Source organism: Aotus nancymaae, unplaced genomic scaffold (assembly GCF_030222135.1).
Source record: "Aotus nancymaae isolate 86718 unplaced genomic scaffold, 86718_ANA_hifiasm-v0.15.2.pri h1tg000021l, whole genome shotgun sequence".
Taxonomy (NCBI): Eukaryota; Metazoa; Chordata; class Mammalia; order Primates; family Aotidae; genus Aotus; species Aotus nancymaae.
The window spans coordinates 1,825,421-1,850,684 of NW_026988433.1; the positions used below are offsets into that span (position 1 = coordinate 1,825,421).

At 51.3% G+C, this 25,264-nt stretch overlaps 1 pseudogene; it reads left to right on the forward strand.

The window, feature by feature from the left end:
* The first annotated feature begins 21,660 nt into the window (after positions 1–21,660).
* Positions 21,661–22,419, forward strand: LOC135276209 (small ribosomal subunit protein eS6-like; annotated as a pseudogene).
* Positions 22,420–25,264: the final 2,845 nt, after the last annotated feature.

Genomic DNA, 25,264 nt, shown 5'->3' on the forward strand with positions numbered 1-25,264 from the left:
ATCCCTGCCATCCTCACCTCATCTGTGGAAGCGTCCTCATTCAGACCTTGGGTGAAGTGGTCCCTTCTCCACCCCAGTCCCTCTGGGGGACGACCTCAGATGTCTGTGCTGATGGATGAGCTGAGGAGACCGAGCACAGAGCCTCCAGGGAGGGTGCTCTGGATGCATCCCTCAGCTGCCCTGCCATGGGCACCAGCTGCTTCCGTGGGTGGTGCTGGGAGGAAAGTGGGAGGGGCCTCCAGTCTGGAGGTGCTCCTTGTAAACTGGAGGTTTGTGAAAGCATCTCCACCACCACCCCCCAATGTTTTCTCCGTATTTAGGACTCTGTGGTTGAAGGAGACAAAAAAACTCAACTCAAACCAACTGGAGTCCAGCGTTGTGCACCTTCAGGTACGGCTGGATGAAGGGGCCTGGGAGACGCCGCCAGGACCTCTCTGTCTGTCTATGTCTGTCTCTCTGTCTCCTTCTCTCTGACTCTGCTCCCCATCTGGCTCCCCTCCCAGTTGAGCTCAGCCATGTGAAGCCAACCCCCTCCACCTGCAGTGCCAAGCCCACTCCCCTCCTTTCAGGGACACTTGTGAAGAGACCCATCCTCCCAGTCCTCTGCTGAAGCCCAGATGTGGGCCCCTCTGGCTTTCACTGGCTGGGGCTTGTGTCTATTCAGCACCAGGCACCCTGGCCAGGGATGGACATGCTCTGATTGGCCATATCTCATCAACATCCATCCCAGAGCCAGAACAGACCATGTGATCTGAGAAGGGAGGTCATTTTCATGCAAAATCTGTGCTCTGTTAGTGGAATAGGAAGTCAAGGTCATGAGGGACACAGATGTGAGCACTTGGTGACCTTGAGGGCTGGGTTTTTTTCCTGGTGGGTTTTAATTGTACAAGAGCCTCCAGGGAGCAATACTTAGCCTAGAGCAAGGGAGGTGTGACTCTGGGATCTGGCACTATACTGGGTTGCAGAGGAGACATTTTGGGGGACAGGGGATCACCAAGTGCAGAGGAGGGCCCAGGGGGGTTGAGCCAGGCCAAGGAGGGTCCTCTCAGCTACAGAGCATAGTGTGAACACAGTTGCACAACATTATACGATTGGAAAATGAGATTCCAGAACCAGGCAGCCTTCCCTCTCTGGTGCCAGCAGCAAGCGTCTGTTCCTGAAACAGTGATATGGCCCTCGGCACAGTCAAGAATCACGCCATTTGGGAGGCAGGAAATCGTTTCCAGGAGAAAGGGCTCCATGCAGATGGCTGAGCATCAGGCCCTGGAGAATCTGCAAATGCAGAAAACTTCAGGATTTAAAAGAAACCCAGACTTGTTCCCTTTTCCTAATTGTTCCCAACCCTTCCCTGAGCCTTTTCTCCCTTAGAGACAATGGAATGGGCTAGAATGTGCTGAAGGATGCAGAATGCTGGGTAGGAATCTCACCTCTGGGGATGAACTGCAGAGAGGTGATGGGGTGGGGAGGATTTCCCAGCTCTTTCCAAACCAGTGGCAAGTTCCAGTTGGGAACCTATTCCCCAGGGCACTGAGCTACTAAAATAGGGCACGGACTTATCAGAATGGTGCATGGACCAATCAAAATAGACCACAGACCACACAGACTGGAGCATGGGCCAGTCAGGATGAGGCATTTTCCAATCAGGGTGGAGCATAGATCAATGGGAATGGATTATGAGATGATGACCCAATCAGGATGGAGCATGGACCAATTATAATGAAGCATGGGCCAATCAGGCTGGAGTATTTTCCAGTCTGAATGGAGCATGAGCCAATCACAGTGGAGAACCTGCCAATCAGGCTGGAGCATTTTACATTCGGAATGCAGCATGGGCAAATCACAATGGACACCTGTCCAAAACCCGGCACAGAGGGAGTGCTGTGTCCAGCTGAGTGTCTGTCATGGTGCGGCACTCACCGGGCCCCCTTTTATCCTGCTACCCTAGGCTGTGGGTCAGGACAGAGAGGTGCTGGAGGAGCCAAGACCAAGCCCCACTTCCGCCTGTGCAACGGGACACCCACGCTGAGAGAGGACTGTGGGGGGCAGAGGACAGGAGCCCAGGGATGCACTGTGTCTGTGTGTCTGCCCATGCAGGAGCCCAGAGACCTCAAGCAGCCTCAGGCTTCCAAGCCAGCATTTGTGCTTCAGATCTGAGGTTGACTCCAGGACAAGCTGATACTTACAGACACAGAAAGCGATTTAAACGTGTCCCCAGGAGCTGACAATGTAGTCTGGGGTGAATTCATTTGTAAGAGTCCATTGACATTCGTTGTAAGAGGTTAGTACTCGTCACTGGTCCTCACATGTCTCATCCCTGAGACGGAAGGGGAGAGCATAATGTTAATTGCCATACAGTATGTGTTTCCTGAAGACTTTATGGTTGCTTTGCAGTTTGTCATCGAGGGGTGGATTTATAGCACTGTCTGTGGGACCTTGTCTGCACTGGGCTCGATGTCAGGCTCTGGGTAAAATGAGAGGGTCTATGGGGCAGCCCCTTGCCACCCAGGCATCTCCAGAGCTGACTTGTGGCTCAGGGCCAGAGGCAGGCCAGGGACAGTCCAGCCAGCGGTCAGAGCCCAGGCCTGCCGGGCAAGTCCAATCCCAGGCTGACTCTGACAGCTGTACTGCATGATTCCAGAGCCATTCTCACCTCTCAGCATGGTTTCCTCCTCTGTCAAACAGGGAAATTGAGGCTGTCCCAGGGACACCACTCAGCAGCCATTCCTGCAGTACCTGGAACAGCCCCCTGAGGATCACCCCGCACCCAGCCTCAGTCCACGTGGTTTGGAGACTTCCCCAGTCCAGGGACAGATCATATGACCGTGTCACAGCCAGTCAGCACACCACCCTCCTGTGGCACGTGACTGGTTCAGGCATAGGGGCTGGAATCAGTGGGGAGAGCCTGCTTGAGACTGGAATCCACGTGGAGGAAGCAGAGCCAGGGGTGGACCAGGCTTTGGTGATAGTGTCCTGAGCTCTGGATGCACCCAGACCTGAAACCAGGTCACTCTTGCCCTACCCTAGAAGCACCAGTACATCCCCTTGGGGGCTTAGGCCCTGCGGGTGGGGTTTGTGTCACTAACATCGATGAGGACAAGATGGACCTATTTCAGAGAATAATCAGGGAACCACGAGACAATGCACCCAGAACAGGAGGTGATGGTGGGTGCCTGGCCACAAGAACTCTTAAACAGGGGCTGCTGTTAGTATACAGAACTCTCCTGCTGCTGGGGTGCCCCTCATTCCCCTGAGATAGAGCAGGTAGAATGAACCGCTTCAGCCCCCTAAAGTGTGGATGGAAGTGCGAGTTTCCGGTGTGGACATCATTCTTGTCAGTGCTGGTGTTGCTGCACTGCCCCCGACCCCAGCCTGGCCACGGTCCCTAACGAGGGACAGGACTTGGTCTCCATCTCAGTTGTTCCCTATTTGTTGAATGGAGGACTGGATTGATGAATGAACAAATGGACTGATAGATGGATAAGTAAGAGAATGAATTAATGGATGAATGGATAGGTAAATGAATAGATGGGTGGATGGATGGATGAGTGGGTGAATGGATAGAGGAATGAATGGATAGATGGATGAATAGATGGATGAGTGGGTGAACGAATGAATAATTGAAAGGTGAATGGATGAATAGGTGGATGAATGCATGGATGGATGGATGGATGGCTAGGTGAAATAGTGGATGGATGGATGAATGGAAGGATGGATACAAATTTGCAGAGCCCACATTCTCCTCTCAAATGAGTTTTCTGAGTCCTCCCCACTTTCACTGACTCCTGGTCACCTGCCCAGTGTCTGTGGGGTCATGCCCCCACAACTCCCCACTTTCACTGACTCCTGGTCACCTGCCCAGTGTCTGTGGGGCCATGCCCCCACAACTCCATGAGGACCCTCTGACTTGCACTGGCCAGAAAAAGCTTCTTCGAGGAAGGGACTCAGGCAGAACATGGAGGAGTGAAGAACTTGAGGGCGGTGTGGGGACCCAGCCTGCAGATGTTGGAGAGGGGGCCTCCATCCCCTGTGGTGGGTGGGGTCTCACAGCCTCACTGTGACTCTGTTGGACCTGGGAGAATTCTGGTGGCTAAAACTGCTTTCTTCCAAAACGTCTATAACTGGGTGATAGAAAGTAGGGCAGGTTCACAGCCCAGCAGGAATGAGGCCAAGAAGAAAACAGAATCCAGACCCAAGCATGTGCTGCTCGTTTGCATATCATTTGCATGGAATTTTTAGTGTTCCTCTTCTCCCCACCCCCTCCCTGCCACCTTCTCTGGGGCTCAGCTCACAGTGGAGCTTGTCCCAGCCCCATCAGACACCAGGGCAGGAAGATGGGTCCCAGGGAGTGTGACCCTGAAGAGAGGAAGGACCTCCTGGGACTGGGCCATCCCCTGGTGGGCTCAGGAAGACAGAGGGGGCCTTGGACTGGGGACTACAAGCAAGCCCAGCATGCCCCTGCTGGGACTTCCCTGCTGAGTCTATTGTTAGAGTGCCTTTGCTTGCCTGACCGCGGGGGGCCCTCAGGACAGGAGGGTCTGGGCCCCTTCTCTGCTCCCTTACTTGGAGTTTCTTGTGTGAGAGAGGAAAGGGCTCCTGGGCCACACCACAGGAACCATGAGACCATAACTGGGGCTGTTTCAAGTCTGCAGGGGTGTGGAAGCTGTGGTGCAGGGACAGAGCCCAGCCCGGCCTCTGGGAGAGAGAATGGGGAGCTCCCTGGGCCCTCTCCTGTCCCTGCAATTCACAGCCCATGGGCCAGAAGTGGTCCATTTTATAACCATAAAACTCTGAGGAGTGCACGGGCCCCTGGGGAGGACCAAGGCCTCTTCTGCTGCCATTGGGACGACACAAGTTCTATAGAGCTGGTGGAGCCCGTGCGGGGTGGGAGCAGAGGGTGACACCCTCTGACACAGGCTGGGGAGGGACCCTGGGCATCTGTGTGGGAGTGCAGGGCCTCAGTGCAGGCAGCAGTTTGGGGTGTGTCCCGCCGGACCCCCAGCAGAGGCCATTGGTTTGGAAGAGAATCCCAGGGCAAATCCCAGGAAAGCAGGACTGGGCCACAGCTGCTGCTAAGGTTATTCAAAGGTGGAAGTCAGGGACTTCCTGAAAGGCTGTGCAGGAGCTCCAGGCTTGGGCTCGCTGCCTGGAAGACGGGAGGTACCCTGTGCTTGGAGGCCAGAAGATGAGGGTGAGGCAGGTTAAGGAGGAAATCACGGCTCAACCTGGGCCTGGGCTGGGGCCTGGCTGGGAAACTCCCAGCTCAGGAGCAGAGCATGGGAGAGGCACAGCGGTAGCTGCTCACGAGGCCCCTGGGTGGTCGGGAAGTGCACAAAAGCATCACTGAGCCTCGGGTCCTCCGTCCGCACAGTGGGCGGGACGATGTGGGGTCCTTCTGTCCTAGAAGGAACGTTTTAGGCACAAATGAGGAAATAACACAGAAAGACTTAGAGGCTTAGCTAACAGAAGGCGTGAGGCAGTACCGGGATAGGATCATGGCTGCTTTAATTGGCTGTCATCAAATATAATATCTTGTTTTCATGATTTGGATTGGAGGTGGAAATATTAAATTACAAATTATCTATCCTGCAGTCAGTGGACCTCCCTGATGGTGGCTTCCCCAGTTCCCTGTAACTGCCTGTGACTGACGAGCCATCAGCAGGGGTGGGAGGGATGGAGCCTCGGATATCATCTACTCAATTCTGCTTGTTAAATAACTCAGGACCTGGGGGCGCTTCTCGGGGCTGGGGCCAAGTTTCCCGTGCCCACTGTGGTGCTGGGCACATCTGCTGTCTCTGGGGAGACAGACACAAAGCAGAAAGGTAGGAGCAGGAAGAGCTGCGAGCCCAGGTGGTCCTGTGGTCCCATGCCTGCTGCAGCCCGCCGCCCTCTGCCCATCCCGGAAGGATGCATCTTCCTCATAAATACCTGAGCAAGAGGCTGGGTGCACCTTCCCTTCCGCCCTCTTGCTGAGCTGGGTGGCTGCATCCAGGGGATTTTTCTGTCTCTGCCATTAAACAAATGCTGGCAGGTTAATTAACTGTGGGAGGTTTCAGGTGTTTACATTTTCAAAAGAAGTCAAAACAAGCACACCTATGCTTGGAAAATGTAATAACTTTCTAATGAAAAGAGGCTGCAAATGGGTCGTCAAACAAATGTAAACAGATCAATAAATATGGGCACACACATGTTCACAGAGGACAATTCGAAGGTGAAATGTGAAATGGACCTGCACGGAGGCACCAGCCCTGAGATGTACAGGGGCCGAGGGTGAGGCCAGGGCCACAGGGATGGGTAGTGGAGCAGGGTTAGTGTCACTGCCACACCCTAAGAAACGGGGACGGGAGGGGAAGATGGTCTGGAACCACCTAGGAGGCATTTGTTTGATTTGTTTCAGGAATTCTTCCTGCCCTGTGATTTAGGAGCTAACATTCCATTCTCTTTCTGCTCCTCCTCCCTCCAACAAAGTGCCTGCCCTTCATCAGAGCACACACGGGTCCTGCTGGCTCAGGGCCCATCGAGGTCAGTGTCCCGGGCCCTGCAGGGCATGTCTGAGGGAGGCCCACGAGGGCCAGGGGCCAGGGCCGTGGGGAAAATCTACCCCTGTGGATGGATTTGACCGCAGCCACGCTGTTCCCCTGGGGAATCAAGGAGGACCTTTCCCTTGTCTCTGGGAAGCAGGGGCTTCCCTAGGTGATGGCTTCTCAATGGCGCCTCCGCAGCAGGCTTCCTGCCCTCCCTCCACTGGGAGTCAAATTCCTCCCGCCCACCTGCTGACTTCATTCCTGTCCCCCTCATCTTCCCAGGCGGTGTCTTCCTGAGCTGCTCCCCTGAGACTGAGGAGCTTGACCAGCCAATGGGCCTGGCCCTCTCCAGGGTGCTGAAATCTGCTGCCGCTTTCTGGGTGGGGCTGCGTGGCTGTCCCAGGATGAGCAGATGTGGGACCCGATGGCAGAACTACAGTTGTTTCCGTGTTTCCACCGTGCCCTAAATCCAGCGAGAAGCAGCTTGAAGATACCTGGTGAGGAATGCCCTGCCGATAGCACGCTGCTGAGCAGAGGCCTGGGAGAGAGCAGCTTTATCCTGGATGCGCTCAGAGAACCTTCAGAGCCCAACAACACACGCCCCTCCAGAATCCATGCAGGCGTCTGCAGGCTGGGAGACTTCGGGCAGAGGAAACAATGCCATGGGATTATCACTCAGCTCAGCAAGTGCTCATCAAGCCCTTTCTGCACACGGCACTGCTCTGGGCACCTGGGGGCTTAGGGAGGGTGAGATGTGGTCTTTGAATCTGGAGACTCATGGCATAGCTGTGAGCCACACTACGGCTTCTCAATCGTGAAGACCAGGCGAGAGCATTGAGGTGCTGCCGCCGCCTCCAGCCGTCTCCTGCAGCAGCTGATAAACTTGCAGCACCGGCGTTGTCAGAAACCGGCTTTCTGGGGCCTGTTTCACCTCCCGCCTCTGCAGAACTTGTGGTTGAGCCTGTTAGCAGGATACCTTCGTGTTGGACACGGCTTCCTGTCGTGATCCAGAACTCTGTGAATTTAATCTAAGATTGCTAACAAGAGCTTCCTGGGGCTTTGGAGGGGATCATCAGGAGTGGTGCGGCTCTCAGGGAAATACGAAAACTGTCAGTTAGGGCTCGTCTTCAGCTTAAAGTGGTGGAAACGCAGCTCGCTCTGGCGTAGGTCAGGGAAGCCCACATGAGGGGGAAGAGCGAGGTGTGGCTGGGTCTCGGTGAGGCTGGAATAGCGAGTGGGGGCAAACTTTGCTGTCCTCCACTCACACTGGCTGAGCCTCACGCTGACCTCTGTGGACCCCATTCCTCTGGCATAACAGATATGTGCATAACAGACTCCAGCGTTCCCTTCACGACACCTGCTCACTGTCCTTGTAGATTTCAAAAGAGCTAGAAGAGAAGAATGTGAATGCTCCCCACATAAAGGAAAGATAAATGTTTGGGGTGATGGGTATCCCAAGTATCTTGATTTGATCACTACACATTATATGACTGCACCCCAAAATATATACGTCTATTTTGCATCAATAAACAAAGAGTCTTCGGGGAGTCTTTGCTCTGCCTGGCCCAGCTTCTGTCAGCAGCCCAGCCCTGGACCAGTTGCTACAGGCAGAAAGGGAGCCATCTGAGAAGCTCCCAGGCTGGGGCGAGGGGCTGCAGCTGGTCAGGTCGGGTGGATTTTCATTTGTTTTTTCAGGTTCTGGCTGTGTTTCCCCCCAGAGGAGGCCTGAGAGTCTCAGAGGCTGTGAGAGCTCCACGTCCTCCAGGACTCTCTTCCTTTCCCAGGGAGCAAAGGCCACTCCTACCTGCCCAGAGTCAGGAACCTCATTGGGGTTTGTGGGAACAGCTCTGATTTATTTTATTCCATCATCCTTTTTGTCTGCAAGAAACTGGATTCTAATTTTGAAACGCTTCTTTTTGGCACTAAACAAAAATGCAATCCGGGGTATTATGAACATGCAACATTCAGAAAACTGGGAGAAACTGGTTATTTTCATGTGTCGTTTAGAAATATCAGACAGTGGGCCAGGCATGGTGACTCAGGCACTGTGGCTCACGCCTGTAATCCCAGAACTTTGGGAGGCCAAGGCAGGTGGATTGCTTGAGCCCAGGAGTTCAAGGCCAGCCTGGGCAACATGGCAAACCCCCATCTCTACAAAGGAAAGTATAAAAAAATTAGCATGGTGGTGCGTACCTGTATTCCTAGCTACTCAGGAGGCTAAAGTGAGTGGATTGATTGAACCTGGGAGGTTAAGGCTGCAGTGAGCCATGATCATGCCACTGCACTGAAGCCTGGGTGACAGAATGAGACCCTGTCTTACAGAATGAGACCCTGTCTTAAATATATATATATATCAGAAGCTGTCCCATTGACATCAAGAACACCGTGAAGATGTCTGACACCGCTGTCCAAACTGTATTTAATACAGGTCCTTGATAATGCACAGGACAAAGAAAAAATAACCAGAGATGTTGAAAAGGAAGAGACAACATCAACAATATTTGCAGATATGTGATGGCCTACATAGAAACCTAATTAACCAACGTCATAAATCATAGGGACTAAAAGAATAATTGCAAATGGAAAACTCTTCTTCCCGGTCAGCACCGTCTGATTAGAAGATGCAGTAGAATACCTAAGACTGTATTTACAGAGCAGTGAGACCTTTAAAACCTGCTTGAGGAAACCTAATTAATGAGTGAGATCTTTGTGAAGGTGACTGTGAAACTCTCCTGCAAGACGTTAACCTGCTCTAGAGGGAGGGAGGAGGAAGTCGCTCCACTCCCGAGCAGGAAGCTGAGACTGTACAACCGCCCATTCTTCCCATTCTAATCCACACATTCCCTGCAGCGTCAATCCCTAGCTCCACACACATTGAAAGGGACATTTGCAAATGGATTTAAATACACCACGAAGAGTAAGTGCAAAAGTAGTGCAAAAAGAAACAAGAGAGAGGAGGAGAAGAGTGGAGAGCAGTGATTCTGTCCCCGTTTTCCGTAGTTAATAAAGGCATTGTGAATGAAACACAGTGGCACCGACAGAAGTAGAGCAAGGAGCCAACAGCATCCTATGGAAGGCTCAGAGACAGAGCCGTTTGCCATGAACTTAAGATGCAGTGAGGGAGCCGTTTCACACACTAACAGGCGTCAGTGGATGGTGTTGAGATGCTTGCCTCTTCTGTGGGAGAAAAAACAAAATCGAGCCTCAACCTCACAAAAACAAAGACTTATGAGCTAAACAGAAAACAGAACTCTGCAAACAATAGACAGAAATATTTTAAAAAACGTAGCCTGAGACACCAAAGACCTTGAACAAGACAAAAACGCAGAGGGCTAAAACGGAGCATGCATAGGTTTGATTACATCCACATTTAAAATGTCTGTATCAGTAAAGGTGGGATGAACAGATTAGCCACAGACTCAGAGAAAATATTATGGGACGCATAACAAAAAAATTATATGTAGAATCTCTAAACCCCTTCCTAGAGTAACACAAAAAAGATCAACAACCCAACAGAAATTCAGGCAAAGGATATAAACAATTTGTGGGAGAGAAATGAGAAAGGGCAACACAGAAAATGCTCAACTCAGTAGGAACGAGGGCAAACGAGCGGAAACAAGAAACGACGCTTCTCCTGTCTGATGGGCAGAAATGAGAAAGTAATTATGTCAAGTATTAGCCAAGAGGTGTGGAAACGGGATTCGTGTTCGCTGCTTGCGAGAATGGAAGTCTGAATGGTCTTTTCTTGAGAACAATCTGGACCCATCTATTCGCACAAAAAGTACACACACGCCGTGGTTCCCAATTCCACTTCTCAGCGTCTACCTCAGCATGGGCAAAGGGGGCGGGTGCTGGAATGTGTACTGCAATGTCAGTCATCCCGGAGACTTGGAGAAAAATAAAACTTAAGCCTCTTTCAAGCGTAATTTGGTTAAATAAAGCCTACGGTATATCCACATTATGGAATATTGTGTAGCAGCTGTTGAGAAATGGTAGGACCGTACATAGGGACGTGGAAAGCTTTCTAAGGCTTGCTATTCCACAAAGGAGAAAGGAAGACGACATGGCCCCAGCGTGTGTGTGTGTCTGTGTGTGTGTGTGTGTGTGTGTGTGTAAAAACCACGGCGAAGGGGGCAATTATTTCCATCCATACGGATGCATGAGTGTAAAAGCTTAAAAACTCTCTGGAAGAAGAGATCCCCCCACCCGGGCCACAGTGTTTCTCTGGAAATAAACAGGAATGTGGTGAACAGGATGGAAAGGACGGGGTGGGGTCAAGAACGACTTTCACTTTAATCTTCAAATGTACGGTTGACACATGCAATGATATTTGCTCTGGTTGGTAATTTCATCACAGTGTCTCATGAGCAAGAGGTCAGTAAGCTTCATGAGGCTTGGCTTCCTCAGCGTGAAGTGGGAATGATGATGATGGTGATTGTGAATATAATGATGGTGATGATGATGACAATAGTTATGTTGATGATGGTGATGGTGATCGTGATGATATGATGGTGATGATGATGGTGATGGTGATCGTGATGATATGATGGTGATGATGATGGTGATGGTCCTGATGATATGATGGTGATGATGATGATGATTGTGAATACAATGATGGTGATGATGATGACAATAGTTATGTTGATGATGGTGATGGTGATCGTGATGATGCTGGTATCTTATTTCAGAGAGAGAAGAGGATGTGGTGAGATCATGACAGGGCTGAGAGCAGAGCTAATCCCACCACAAATGCTGTGCAAAATGTACCTGTTATTGTTATAATCATCTCAAATTATTGGGTATGTGGAGACATCCCCTTCCCAGGGGCCATCTCCCCTATTCCTGGCTTTCTCTTTCTAAAACAGTTGCTGAGCCCCCCTATGGAAACCTTCGCTTCTGGGCTTCCACTCAGCAGCATGTTCTCCATAGAGCATGCAAACATCTCCCAGGCAAGGAGGGGACACTGGTGGGTCCCCTGACCCCGTACCAAGGGGCCACTGTGCCTGGCATCCTGGGAAGAGTCATTAATGTAAGGGACCTTGTGTCCCTGAATGGGCCATGATCAATGGCAGTTGAGTTGCACTTGGCTAAGGGACTGGAGAATGGACAGCCGATGGCAGGCGCCGGATCATCAGTGAAGCCTCTGCCTGGCCCACATCATGGGAAGTTTCCCATGGGAGGCTGTGGAACTGCTGCATTTTTTCTTTTTCGTAGGGATGGGGGCTCACTATGCTGCCCAGGCTGGTCTCAAACTCCTGGCCTCAAGTGATCCTCCCGCCTTGGCATCCCAAAGTGCTGAGATCACAGGTGTGAGTCATCACAGCTGGCCCAAGCTACTGCTTTAAGGGAGGTGCAGCTGGTCTCCCAGGCTGGTGTCTGCACTTCATGGTACATTAGCGTGGAGCGGGCGGGCAAAAATGTCACAGACCTGCTGCATCTATGTCTGGCTGATTATCAGTGAGGTGGGACATCTTTTCTTTAACTGGCTGTTGACATTCTCTGCTGTGAATTGTCTGTTCATAATATCTGCTCATTTTTCTATCACTCTTTCTCTCTGTTTGTTATTCACTTATGGAAGCCACTTAGATGTTGCAAATGGCAAACTGCTGACTATGAAACATGAGGCAAACATCGCTCCTCAATCTGATCTGTCTTTTCACTTGTGCACGGGGGTGGTGTTTACAAGGAGAGGTCTACAGCTCATCGCAAGGCTCTTGAAGGGAGTCAGGAGTTGCCAACCTGAGATATGCCATGCTGGCATCGGAATTTGAGCTGAAGGCATTTGGGTTCCTAAAATTCTTTATCTCCGGCAACCAGAGCCTCCCCAAACAACTCAACCGTCCTGAGTCTCTCCCGAGGAGCAACGGGAATCTTCTCTTCGCGGAAGTGGACCCGCCCACACACACAGCCCTGCAGACGTCGTCACAAAGGACCGTGTCTCCCAGCTCTCCTCCCGAGGCCCCGTTTATCTTTCAATAAAGTCCTTTGCGTTTCGGTAAGTGCGCCTCTGCCCTCCCCACCCCCGTTAGACGCGAGGTGAGCTCCGGAATCTCAGTGCTCCTCTGCTGTTTGCTTGTTTCTGGGACGCCCTCGTGCACGTGGAGTGTAAAATGCCCAAATGCTTTCTTCCTGTTAATGACTTTCGTCGTTTAACTCACAGGCCCCAGCCACTGAGGGTGGGAGAGCAGAGGAAAAGTTTTCCTCCCCCTACAGTTCTCTGAAATTAGTTTTCTCACCTAAACCTCCACTCTGCTCTCCCAGCAACCAGGGAAGGTTTCTCCATTCAATTTAGTTCAGGTCAAGGCTTCGTAAAAGCGGAAACCCAGGAGAAGAAAGTCTGAGCAAAACGATCTTCCTAACGGAGTTTCCATTTTAATACATTTCCCCGCGAGATGGGTTTCAGCTGGAGGCCTTTTTAGCCAGGTTGATCTTTGCCCCGAGGTGGGGGGAGATCGTCCCTGCCTGGTTCTTAGAGGCTCTTCTCGGTGTGAATTAAAGGGTTTGGGGTAGAGCTTGGTAAGCTCTCCTGGAGAATCCATGGAGCTCAGAGGTGCTGCCTCTGGAGGGGAGCCCTGCAGACCCCAGCTGCCCTGGGCGGGGCCTCCTGCCCTGGGCCCGGCCTCCTCCTCTGGGCGGGGCCACCGGTTCTGGGCGGGGACTCCTGCTCTGGGTGGTGCCTCCTGCTCTGGGCAGGGCCTTCTGTCTGGGCGGGGCCTCCTGTCTGGGCGGGGACTCCTGTCTGGGCGGGGACTCCTGCTCTGGGTGGTGCCTCCTGCTCTGGGCAGGGCCTCCTGTCTGGGCGGGGCCTCCTGGTCTGGGCGGGGCCTCCTGCTCTGGGCCGGGCCTCCTGCTCTGGGTGGGGACTCCTGCTCTGGGCGGTGCCTCCTGCTCTGGGCAGGGCCTATTGCTCTGGGCTGGGCGTAATGCTCTGGGTGGGGCCTCCTGCTCTGGGCAGGGCCTATTGCTCTGGGCTGGGCGTAATGCTCTGGGTGGGGCCTCCTGCTCTGGGCAGGGCCTATTGTTCTGGGCTGGGCGTAATGCTCTGGGTGGGGACTCCTGCTCTGGGCGGTGACTCCTGCTCTGGGCCGGGCCTCTTTCTCTGGGCGGGGCCTCCTGCTCTGGGCGGGGCCTGCTGCTCTTGGCCTGGCCTCCTGCTCTCGGCGGGGACTCCTCCTCTGGGCCTGGCCCCCTGCTCTGGGCGGGGCCTCCTGCTCTGGATGGGGCCTCCTGCTCTGGGCGGGGCCTCCTGCTCTGGATGGGGCCTCCTGCTCTGGGCCGGGCCTCCTGCTCTGAGCCGGGCATCCTCCTCTGGGACCTCTCTGCTGACCTGCTGCAGTGAGACGGTGGTCTGGGTAGAGCAGCCACAGGACACAAGTGGGTCTCAAAGGCGCCTCTCTTTTGCTCCTGGGAAACGAGGCGACGGTGGGCCCTGCTCTCCTGCATGGGCCACCGTCTTCACCAGGTGAATGCATCTCTTTAAAGCCAGGGATGGAGGACGGAGGCTGTGGGATGGGGATGGGGAGGGGCCTCTGGGAGTCCCTGGGAAGGAAGAGAGGAGGCGGCGGCCCTGGCCTTCAGACCCCAGTGAGGCCCAGACCCCCGTGAAGGCTGCACTCACCCTGGAGTGTGCCTGTGTCCCAAGAGCTTTGCTTCCGTCAAGGCCTCATCCGGCCAACTCCAGGAGCCTCCAGGTGAGCCAGGTAACAGTAACGTGGCGTAAAGGGGATTCCCCACTCCTGTTAAACGCTTCCCACCCCCACGTCCCGAGCTGGCATTAGGGCCTCCTGTCTACGTGGTGGGTGTCCTCAGGAGGGGAGCCCTCCTCCACTTCCCTGCCAATCATACACTTTTTAAAAACAAATCCACAAATTAAAACATTTTGACAAACCGAAGAGTGATGCACATAACGCCTGATCAGTGAGAAAAGACACGTGAAAAATTCATGCCTTATTTCACTCCGTGTCACAGAACTGAATGTGTTGCTCAGGCTTATAAATCTTAGAAAGGAATTTTCACTAAAGAACAAAAATTGCAACCTTCAGAAATGTTCTCCGCTCTCACGGCTCTGAAACAAAAGCACACCCTCCTCCAAGCAGGAGAGAGCCCAGCTCTGCCCCCCGGGGACACCCAGGGCCTTCACCCCGAATCGAGGATCCTGTGGGACCCTCAGCACTGGGCACTGGGCACTGCGCGCCGGGCCTGCGTGGATTTCCCAGGCTTGCTGGAATTCCGTCCTTTGCAGCAAACTCCTTCATGCAGAGGAAGCCGGAGGAGAACGCCCAGGGAGAATGGAGTGTAGACAAATGCCAGGCGCCCGTCCTGGGGGAGTCAGGAAGGGGTCCCGCAGCCCCGGGTGTGGCCCTTCCCCATGCACAGTCCCGGCCCCCCACGCCTTCTGCAGGGCCCGCCTCAGCTCCGGGTCCACCCTGAGCCAGCCTCTCAGTTTCTTCAACTGTGAAATGGGTTGTGCAACCCACTTGCAGGGTGGAACTTCAGGCCGTGTCCTGGAGGCAGTCAGTTCTGGAAGCCACAGTCTGCTGCCTGCAAATGTGCGCCTCAAATCACCTTCCCACTCGCAGCCCCTCAGCCCGCCCCGTGGTACCAAATGGCCAAAGTCCACGGCCACACCACCCTGAACGCCCACGATCGCGTCTGATGTCGGAAGCTAAGCAGGGTCGGCCTAGGTTAGAATGTGGATGGGAGACCAAACAGCCGCCGCGCGGGGCTTTCTTCCTCACACCCCGCGACGACAGTGCGATACACAGGGCCACTATTGGAGGCCAGCGGGTCACAAGCCTGTCCCGGACCCATACTCTGGGAAGGCTGTGGGATCCTGAGTGAGGCCGCCCAGGGCCACGGGCCTCTCAGAGCCAGACGTGAAGGGGAGGGAGCCTCCCAGGAGCCTCTCGGGAAACTGAGCACAGCCCTCCCCACACACGTGGTTATTGATAGATGGACACGTGACACATCCATGGGTTCAATTTTCCCGTGAGGGTAACTGAGGCCGGCGTGAACGCTCCCATTTCACCCAACAAATCCCACTAACGGGCATCTGCGATCCTTCTCGTCTCGACTTTGGAGAAGTAAATGCTGTTTTCTTTCTTTTTTTATTATTATACTTTAGGTTCTGGGGTACATGTGCAGACCTTGCAGGATTGTTACATAGGTATACACATGCCATGGTAATTTACTGCCTCCATTCCCTGCCCCCCGTCACCTACATTAGGTATTTCTCCTAATGTTATCCCTCCCCAATCTCCCCACCCCCTGCTATCCCTCCCCTAGCCCCCCACCCCTGACAAACCCCAGTGTGTGATGTTCCCCTCCCTGTGTCCATGTGTTCTCATTGTTCAACACCCACTTATGAGCGAGAGCATGTGGTGTTTGATTTTCTGTTCTTGTGTTAGTTTGCTAAGAATGATGGTTTCCAGATTCATCCATATCCCTGCAAAGGACATGAACTCATCCTTTTTTATGGCTGCATAGTATTCCATGGTGTATATGTGCCATATTTTCTTTATCCAGTCCATCTCTGATGGGCATTTGGGTTGGTTCCAAGTCTTTGCTATTGTAAATAGTGCCACAATGAACATACCTGTGCATGCGTTTTTATAATAGAACAATTTATTATCCTTTGGGTATTTACCCAGTGATGGGATTGCTGGGTCAAATAGTATTTCTGTTTCTAGATCCTTGAGGAATCACCACTCTGTCTTCCACAATGGTTGAACTAATTTACACTTCCACCAACAGTGTAAAAGTGTTCCTATTTCTCCACATCCTCACCAGCATCTGTTGTCTCCAGACTTTTTAATGATCGCCATTCTAGCTGGCGTGAGATGGTATCTCAATTTGGTTTTGATTTGCATTTCTCTAGTGACCAGTGATGATGAGCATTTTTTCATGTTTGTTGGCTGCATAAATGTCTTCTTTTGAAAAGTATCTGTTCATATCCTTCACCCACTTTTTGATGGGGTTTTTTTTTCTTGTAAATTTGTTTTAGTTCTTTGTAGATTCTGGATATTAACCCTTTGTCAGATGGGTAGCTTGCAAAAATTTTTTCCCTTTCTGTTGGTTGCTGGTTCACTCTAATGATTGTTTCTTTTGCTGTGCAGAAGCTCTTAAGTTTAATTAGATCCCATTTGTCTATTTTGGCTTTTGTTGCCAATGCTTTTGGTGTTTTAGTCATGAAGTCCTTGCCTACGCCTATGTCCTGAATGGTATTGCCTAGGTTTTCTTCTAGGGTTTTTATGTTGTTAGGTCTTACATTTAAATCTCTAATCCAGCTGAATTTTTGTGTAAGGTGTAAGGAAGGGGTCCACTTTCAGCTTTCTGCATATGGCTAGCCAGTTTTCCCAACAACATTTATTAAACAGGGAATCCTTTCCCCATTACTTGTTTTTGTCCAGTTTATCAAAGATCAGATGGTTGTAGATGTGTGGCGTTACTTCCAAAGCCTCTGTTCTGTTCCATTGGTCTATATCTCTGTTTTGGTAATAGTACCATGCTGTTTTGATTACTCTAGCCTTGTAGCATAGTTTCAAATCAAATAGCGTGATGCCTCCAGCTTTGTTCTTTTTGCTTAGGGTTGTCTTGGCTATGCAGGCTTTTTTTTGGTTCCATATGAAGTTTAAGGTGGTTTTCTCTAGTTCTGTGAGAAGGTCAATGGTAGCTTGATGTGGATAGCATTGAATCTATAAATTACTTTGGGCAGTATGGCCATTTTCACGACGTTCATTCTTCCTATCCATGAGCATGGGATGTTTCTCCATCGGTTTGTGTCCTCTATTTTCCTTGAGCAGTGGTTTGTAGTTCTCCTTGAAGAGGTCCTTCACATCCCTTGTAAGTTGTATTCCTAGGTATTTTATTCTCTTTGTAGCAATTGTGAATGGCAGTTCGTTCTTGATTCTCTTTAAGTCTGTTATTGGTGTATAGGAATGCTTGTGATTTCTGCACATTGATTTTGTATCCTGAGACTTTGCTGAAGTTGCTTATCATCTTAAGGAGATTTTGGGCTGAGATGACGGGTCTTCCAAATATACAATCATGTCGTCTGCAAATAGAGACAATTTGACTTCCTCCTTTCCTAATTGAATACCCTTTATTTCTTTTTCTTGCCTGATTGCTCTGGCTAGAACTTCCAATGCTATATCGAACAGGAGTGGTGAGAGAGGGCACCCGTGTCTAGTGCCAGTTTCCAAAGGGAATGCTTCCAGTTTTTGCCCATTCAGTATGATATTGGCTGTGGGTTTGTCGTAAACAGCTTTTATTATTTTGAGATACGATCCATCGATACCTAGTTTATTGAGAGTTTTTGTCATAAAGGGTTGTTGAATTGTGTCGAAGGCCTTCTCTGCATCTATTGAGATAATCGCGTGGTTTTCGTCTTTGGTTCTGTTTATGTGATGGATTCCATTTATAGATTTGTGTGTGTCGACCCAGCCTTGCATGCCCGGGGTGAAGCCTGCTTGATCTCCATGGATAAGCTTTCTGAGGTGCTGTTGCATTCGGTCTGCCAGTATTTCATTGAAGATCTTTGCATTCATGTTCATCGTGGATATTGGCCTGAAATTTTCTTTCTGAAATGACACTGAGCGGGAGCTCCTGGCGCCCGTGTCACATTGGAATAGAGACGGGGTCCCGCGAGGGTGGCTGGGATTCCCCGGAATCCCCCCGCGATGCAGACACTCGCGGCTGCGGACGCCCTGGGTCTGGGGGCCGGGCTGGGCCTCCCTCCCCGGCTGCAGAGACCCCGCCTCCGCCCTGCCCACCCGGGGGGCTCCCCACAAGTCCGCGCCCCCCACGCTGCCCTAAGTCACCTCCCCACGTCCCCGCCACGGCCCTGACCCTCCCGGGCACAGCCGGCCCGGCCCGAGGCGCCGCCTGCTCGGGCTCCGCCCTGGGTTCCGCGTCCTGCGCCGCTTCCTGCCCGCAGCGGGGCCGCTCAGAGGAGCCCTCGCCGCCCTCCAGACGCCCCCGAGGCCCGCCGGCTCCTCCCTTCCCAGCCCCGACGCCCCCTGGCTCGCCCCATCCCCCCGTTTCCGGATCCACTTATTCCAGGGGGCTCCGGGAGGGCAGCGATTCTGTCGCTTCTTTCGCCCTGGGATCTGCAGAGCCCAGGACAGCGCCGGGCGCGGAGTAGGGGCGGCGAGAAACGCTTGTTGAGGGAGGGAACAAACGAACCTCGCCGAAGGGTGAAATGAAAGAGGAATTCATCCAGTCGCGGTAACAGGCACCCTGTTTCCTCCCAGCCCCGAGATTTGAGAGTTTTCATCCTCCTGCCGTCGGAACACAGCACGGGGCAATCCTGAGACTCAAAGCCACGTGCCTTTTAAAACTTTTAAGAAACGTGGAGTCTTGCTGTGCTGCAGGCTGGTCTCGAACTCAGCCTCAAGCGACCCTCCCGCCTTGGCCTCTCAAAACGTTGGGATTGAAGGCACGAGTCACCGCAACCGGCCTCCAGGCAGGCTTTCTAAGCCGCAAGATTCCGTGTGTCAGCTGTACCCATGGAAACCATTATCGTCACGGCCATTCCCAGCTCTGATGTGAAGACCCCGGCATTCATCCACATAACCCAGTTAGGGTCGCACTCATCACGGAGCCCCCGTTGCCTCTGGCGCACCCCACGACTGACATCTGGGGGTCGATCGCGAGTGCCCGAACAGCGCACGGGAGCTCAGGAGCCTCCGCCTTCCGTGCAGGCGTTGACAGGAGTTTCGACTCCTTTTGTGAGTTGAGTATGAGATTTCCGAGCAGCCATGAGACGTTGGGGCGGTGGAGGCGGGGAGTCCGTTCCTCAGTCAGATGGAGGGGGGGCTCCCCTGGGCGGCTCTGACGGGCCTCAGTCCCCCCCGTGGCGTCACACAGGAAGCCCAGGGGACGGGGCGCTCCAGCCCTCCTGGGTCAGACCAGATCACTGCGCCCCGCCGGCTCCCCGTGAGTCCAGCATCCTTTCCCACCGAGTCCCCGTGGGCTCTGACTGGGGGACAGTGGGACTCAGGGTTGGGGGGCCCGAGTCATGGCTTCACTGTCCGCTGTGACTGGGGACCCCCCAGGGAGATTTCTGGGGGACACATTTTGCCCACTGCACTGGGATTTTTCTTTCAGAAGAAACGGGGAGGGGGCGCTGCATCTGCATCTGCAGGTCCCGCCAGCCCGGAACATCCTGCCTGCCTGGAATTCCGTCCCACGCGCCCCACTGATCCTGGTCCGTCCCTGTGACCAGGAGATGGAGTCCAGGGAGTCTCCAGGCCTGGGCCACACGGCTGCCCTAGGAGCCTGGCCTCAGGGAGAGGTGCTGTGGAGCACCCCCAGGTCCACTGAGGAAAGGGAGGGGGCTTCCCCATGGGTAAGTGGGGATGGAGGGCGCCCTGCCCCTCTTCACAGCTGAGCAAAGCCCTGAAGGGTCACCTGAACCACTCATGGCGGCTGGTGGGAACCTACCCAGGTCTGCCTGACTGTGCGTCTGTCTGTCTGTCTCCTGTCTCTCCATCTGTCTGTCCATGTGCAACTGTCTGATGTCTGTCCATTCATCTGCCTGTCTGCCTGTCTGTGTGTCTGTCTGTCTATATGTCTATCTGTCTGTGTGCCTGCCTGCCTGTCTGTGTGTCTATCTGCCTGTCTGTGTGCCTGTCTATCTGCCTGTCTGTGTGCCTGTCTGCCTGCCTGTCTGCCTGTCTGTGTGCCTGTCTGCCTGTCTGTCTGCCTGTCTGTGTGCCTGTCTGCCTGTCTGTCTGCCTGTCTGTGTGCCTGTCTGCCTACCTGTGTGTCTGTCTGTCTGTCTGTCTGTCTGCCTGTCTGTCTGTCTGCCTGTCTGCTTATCTGTCTGTCTGTCTGTGTCTGCACAGCCCCTGGCCTCACACTCGGGCTGGGTTTGAAGCGGCCATTTCCCATCTGAGCGTCTGTGTCCTTCTCACTGAGTTGGAGGTAGGAAGTCACATTGACATTCTGTGTGTGTGTGAAGGTAAATAAAATTACAGAGACACAGGAGGAGCAGACCGTCTGCTTCTTAGAGATAATGAAATGACTTCTGGCCACAAACAAAGTGGACACACTGGCTCCAGGGTCAGTAACCCCCACTGCTGGGCCCTGCCCCTTCTGTGTCCTGGGGTGTGAGGCTCCCGGGAGGCCGTGGTCGGTAGAAAAGGGTCCTCTGAGTGGGCTGTGGCAGACAGGAAGCCAGAGCCACCCAGGGAGTCCCATGGGGGGCACTTAATCAGGGAACTCGTCACAGAGGGGCTGGAGGAGCTGCAGAAGAAACGGCGTGGGGGGTGACCCCAAGTTAGGCATCAGCAGGAAGCTGCTGCCACCCGGGGCTGCAGGGGCCGGGAGGGGCGAGCACAGCCAGGGGCTGGGCAGCCAAGTCCAGGGCACCAGGCACAGTGTCCCTGTCCTCTCCCTGTGGAGCCACATCGGGTGTGCTTAGTTCCTTCAGCAACGTGACGTGATGGCACAGGGAGACATCGCCCACCAGGGAAGCCCACGGAGACTCAGCGCCCAGTGACTGTGGGGCTGGTCACGGGGGCACCTCTGCCTGGCACACAGACATTCCAGAGACCCAGAAGGAAGCCGGGGCTCAGGTTAGACCACGTGGTTTCCACCGGAGTTTGGACACAGGAGCTCCTCGCTATTGAGGGCGGTTGTGTATCCGTGCAGGGAACTGCTACAGCCAGATTCCCAGACACCAGCCAAGGGCACCCTGGCCAGCAGGCCTTGCCCAGGACGACCGCCTCAGGGCTGCCAGGTTACTCTTTCAGGGCACTTTCTCAGGAGGTTGTTCTGGGGAGGACGGAAGCACAGAGCATCCAAGGCTGTCACATGATCCTGGCTGAGCGCTTAGACCTCCAGAGAGGAGAGCACAGAGGCGGATCAGGAAGCCCAGACCTCCAGCCCCCAGAGACGCTGACTCACAACACCAAGGCCCAGAAGCCTTTCTGAGGCAGCTACAGAGCTCTGCAAATTGAGACCAAGCGTAAGGTGTAATCTGTGACATTGATGACATAAAGCGGGGGTTGTATAAAGGAGTGGAGTTTTGCATGCAGTTGGAGTTGTTATCAGCTTAAGATAGATTGTGATGAGATGTTTTATGCAGTCCCCATAGAAACCACAAAGAAAATACCAACAGAAGGGCTGCCTCAAGATGAAGCTGAACCCCATCCCAGCCACTGGCTGCCGGAAGCTCATTGAGGTGGACGATGAATGCCAACTTCATACTTGGTATGAGATGCCTGTGGCCACAGAAGCTGCTGCTGATGCTCTTGTGAAGCATGGAAGGGTTCTGTGGTCCGATCAGTGGGGGGAACAGCAAACGGGGTTTCCCACGAAGCAGGATGACCCGACTCATGGCCGTGTCCACCTGCTACTAAGCAGCATTCCTGCCATAGACCACGGAGAACTGGAGAAAGACAGTGAAAATCTGTTTGCGGTTGCTTTGTGGATGCCAATCTGAGCATTCTCAACTTGGTTATTGTAAAAAATAATAATAACTGGAGAGAAGGAGCTTCCCGGACTGACCGATACTACAGTGCCTCGCTGCCTGGGCGCAGAAGAGCTAGCAGAACCCACAGACTTTTCAATGTCTCTAAAGAAGACGACGTCCAGGAATATGTCGAAAGCCCTTAAACAAAGAATGTAAGAAACCGAGGACCAAAGCACCCACGACTCAGCGTCTTGTTACCCCACGTGTCCTGCAGCACAAACGTCGGCGTCTTGCTCTGAAGAAACAGTGAACTGTGAAAAATAAGGCAGAGGCTGCAGAGTCAGCTACACGCTGCCCATGAGAATGAAAGAGGCCACGGAAGACCATCAGGAGCAGACTGCCAGGAAATGCAGGCTCTCCACGTGGGGAGCTTCGGCTTCTAAGTCCGCATGCAGACAAAAGAAAGATTTTTTTGAGTAACAAGTAAGATCAGACCCCTCCAGAAGAAAATACCTATAGAAGATGCACAAAAGAAAATGGAAAAGTATTCAAAGCCATTCAGTAAAAAAAAAAAAACAAAAACAAAGAAACACAAAGAAAGCCAACAAGAGAGGAAAACAGGAAAAAATCACGATAAGACAGAAAACAACAAAATAGCAACAGTAAGTTCTTCCCCATCAGTAATTAATTTAAACGTAAGTGGGTCAAACTCCCCACTCAAAAGACACAGAGTGGCTGAATGGACAGTAAGATGCAGCTATATGCTGTCTACGAGACACTTCATTTTTTGTTTTTTACAAATTTAAGGAGCACATGTGAAATTTTGTCACACATATGTAATGCATAGTGGTTAAGTCAGGGTAATAGGGTGTCCATCACCCAAGTACAATATGCTTTTGTTAACTGAAGTCACCCTACTCTGCTATCGAACATTGAATTTATATTTTCCACCTTACTGCTTTTTTGTACCCTTCAACCAACTTTTCTTCATCCTCCCCCTCTCCCCACTTACCCCTCCCCGTCTCTGTTATCTGTCATTCCACTCTCTACCTCCATATCACTTTAGATATAAGGACATACACAGGTTCAAAGCGACAGGATGGAAAAAGATACCCCAAGCAAATGATAAACAAAAGAGGGCAGAGATGGCCACACTCACGTCAGACGAAATAGACATCAAGTCAAAAACTGTCACAAGAGACAAAAAGGACTTTGTACAATGATGAAGAGATAAATTTACCAGCAATATATAGCAATTATAAATACATATGCGCCTATTAACAAAGCACACTAATATGTCAAATGAACTGACAGAACTGAAGGGGAAATACACAGAAATGCAGCAGGAGGTCTTGCTACCCCACTTCAAAGAATGGATTCATCAGCCAGACAGAAGAACAGGGAGAGAGGACTTGAGCAACAGCACAGGCCAACTGGGCCTGACAGACACACACAGAACACTCTCCAGCAACAGCAGAACACACATTCTTCTAAGCACACATGAAACATTCTCCAGGAAAGATCATAATAAAAAATAAATCATAATAAATTTAAGAAGACCGAAATTATGCAGAGTATCTTTTCCAACAGTGGGATGAAACTGGAAGTCAACAGCAAAAGGACAATTGGAAACTCTTACAAACATGTGGAAATTAAACAACACGTTCTTGAGTCATCAATGGGTAAAAGAAGAAACACAAGGGAGCTAGCAAATATCTTGAGGCAAATGAAAATAAAAACACAAAATACCAAAGTTATACATTAGGTACAAACATACAATACTAAGCAAAAGCAGCACTAAGAGGGATGCTTACCATGGTGAATGCCAACCTTAAAAAGAGAAAAAAAACCCTCAAATCAACAGCCTAACTTTATACCTCAGAGAACTAGACAAAGAACAAATTGAATCCGAAGTTAACATAAAAAATAAATAATAACTGTCAGTGCCAAAATAAAATAGAAAATAGAAAAACACTAGAAAAAAATCAATAAAACTAAGAGCTGCTTTTTTAAAAGATCCATAAAATCAATAATCCTCTACTAGACTAAAAAAAGAGACAAGATTCAAAAAACGAAACTCAGGAATAAAAGAGGCGGCAGTACAACCGATGCCACAGAAATGAAAAGGATCATAAGAAACTAGCATGAACGATTACATGCCAACAATTTGGATAACCTGGAAAAAAATAGATAAATTTCCAAAAACATCCAACCTACCAAGACAGAACCATGAAGAAACAAAAAATCTGAACCAACCAATAACTAGTAAGGAAATTGAATCAATAATCAAAAACCTCCCAAAGAAGAAATGCCCAGGACCAGATGGCTTCATGGAGAATTCTACCAAACATTTAAAGAAGAATCAATCCTTCTCAAACTCTTCCAAAAAACTGAAGAAGAGGGAACACTTCCAAACTCATTCTATGAGACCAGTATTACCCTGATACCAAAATCAAATATACTACAAAAAGAGAAAATTACAGCACCAAATCTCTGATGAATATTCATATAAAAATACTAAACAAAATGCTAACAAACAAAATTTAGTAACAGATTAAAAGGATTACACATCATGACCAAGTGGGATAGATTCCTGGAATGCAAGGATGGTTCAACATATGAAATTAATGTGATATACCACATAAACAGAATGAAAGACAAAAACCACATGGTCATCTCAACTGATGCAGAAAAAACATTCAACAAAATTTAATACTATTTTATTATTTAAAAAAAAAACAGAAAACTATAAGTAGAAGGAAATTGCTTGAACATAATAAAGTCCATTTATGAAAATCTCCCACATAAACTCAGTGCTTAAAACTGAAAGAATTTCCTCTAAGATCAAAAGCAAGGCAAGGACGCTCACTCTCACCACTTCTATTCAACATAATATTGGAAGTTTTAGCCAGAGCAATGAGGCAAGAAAAAGAAATACAAAGCAACCACATCAGAAAGGGAGATATAAAATTATATCTATTTGCAGATGACATAGTATATGTTTTTTCAAAGCTTAAAAACTCCCCCAAAAACCAGTTAGAAATAATAAACTGGCTGGGCACAGTGGCTCACCCCTGTAATTTCAGCACTTTGGGAGGCTGAGGCAGATGAATAGCCTGAGGTCAGGAGTTTGAGACCAGCCTGGCCAATATAGTGAAACCCAATCTCTACTTAAAAAAAAATATACAAAAATTAGCTGGGTGTGGTGGTGGGTGCCTGTAATCTCAGCTACTTGGGTTGCTGAGGCAGGAGAATTGCTTGAACCTGGGAAGCAGAGGTTGCAGTGAGCCAAGATTGCAGGGCCACTGAACTCCAACCTCAGTGA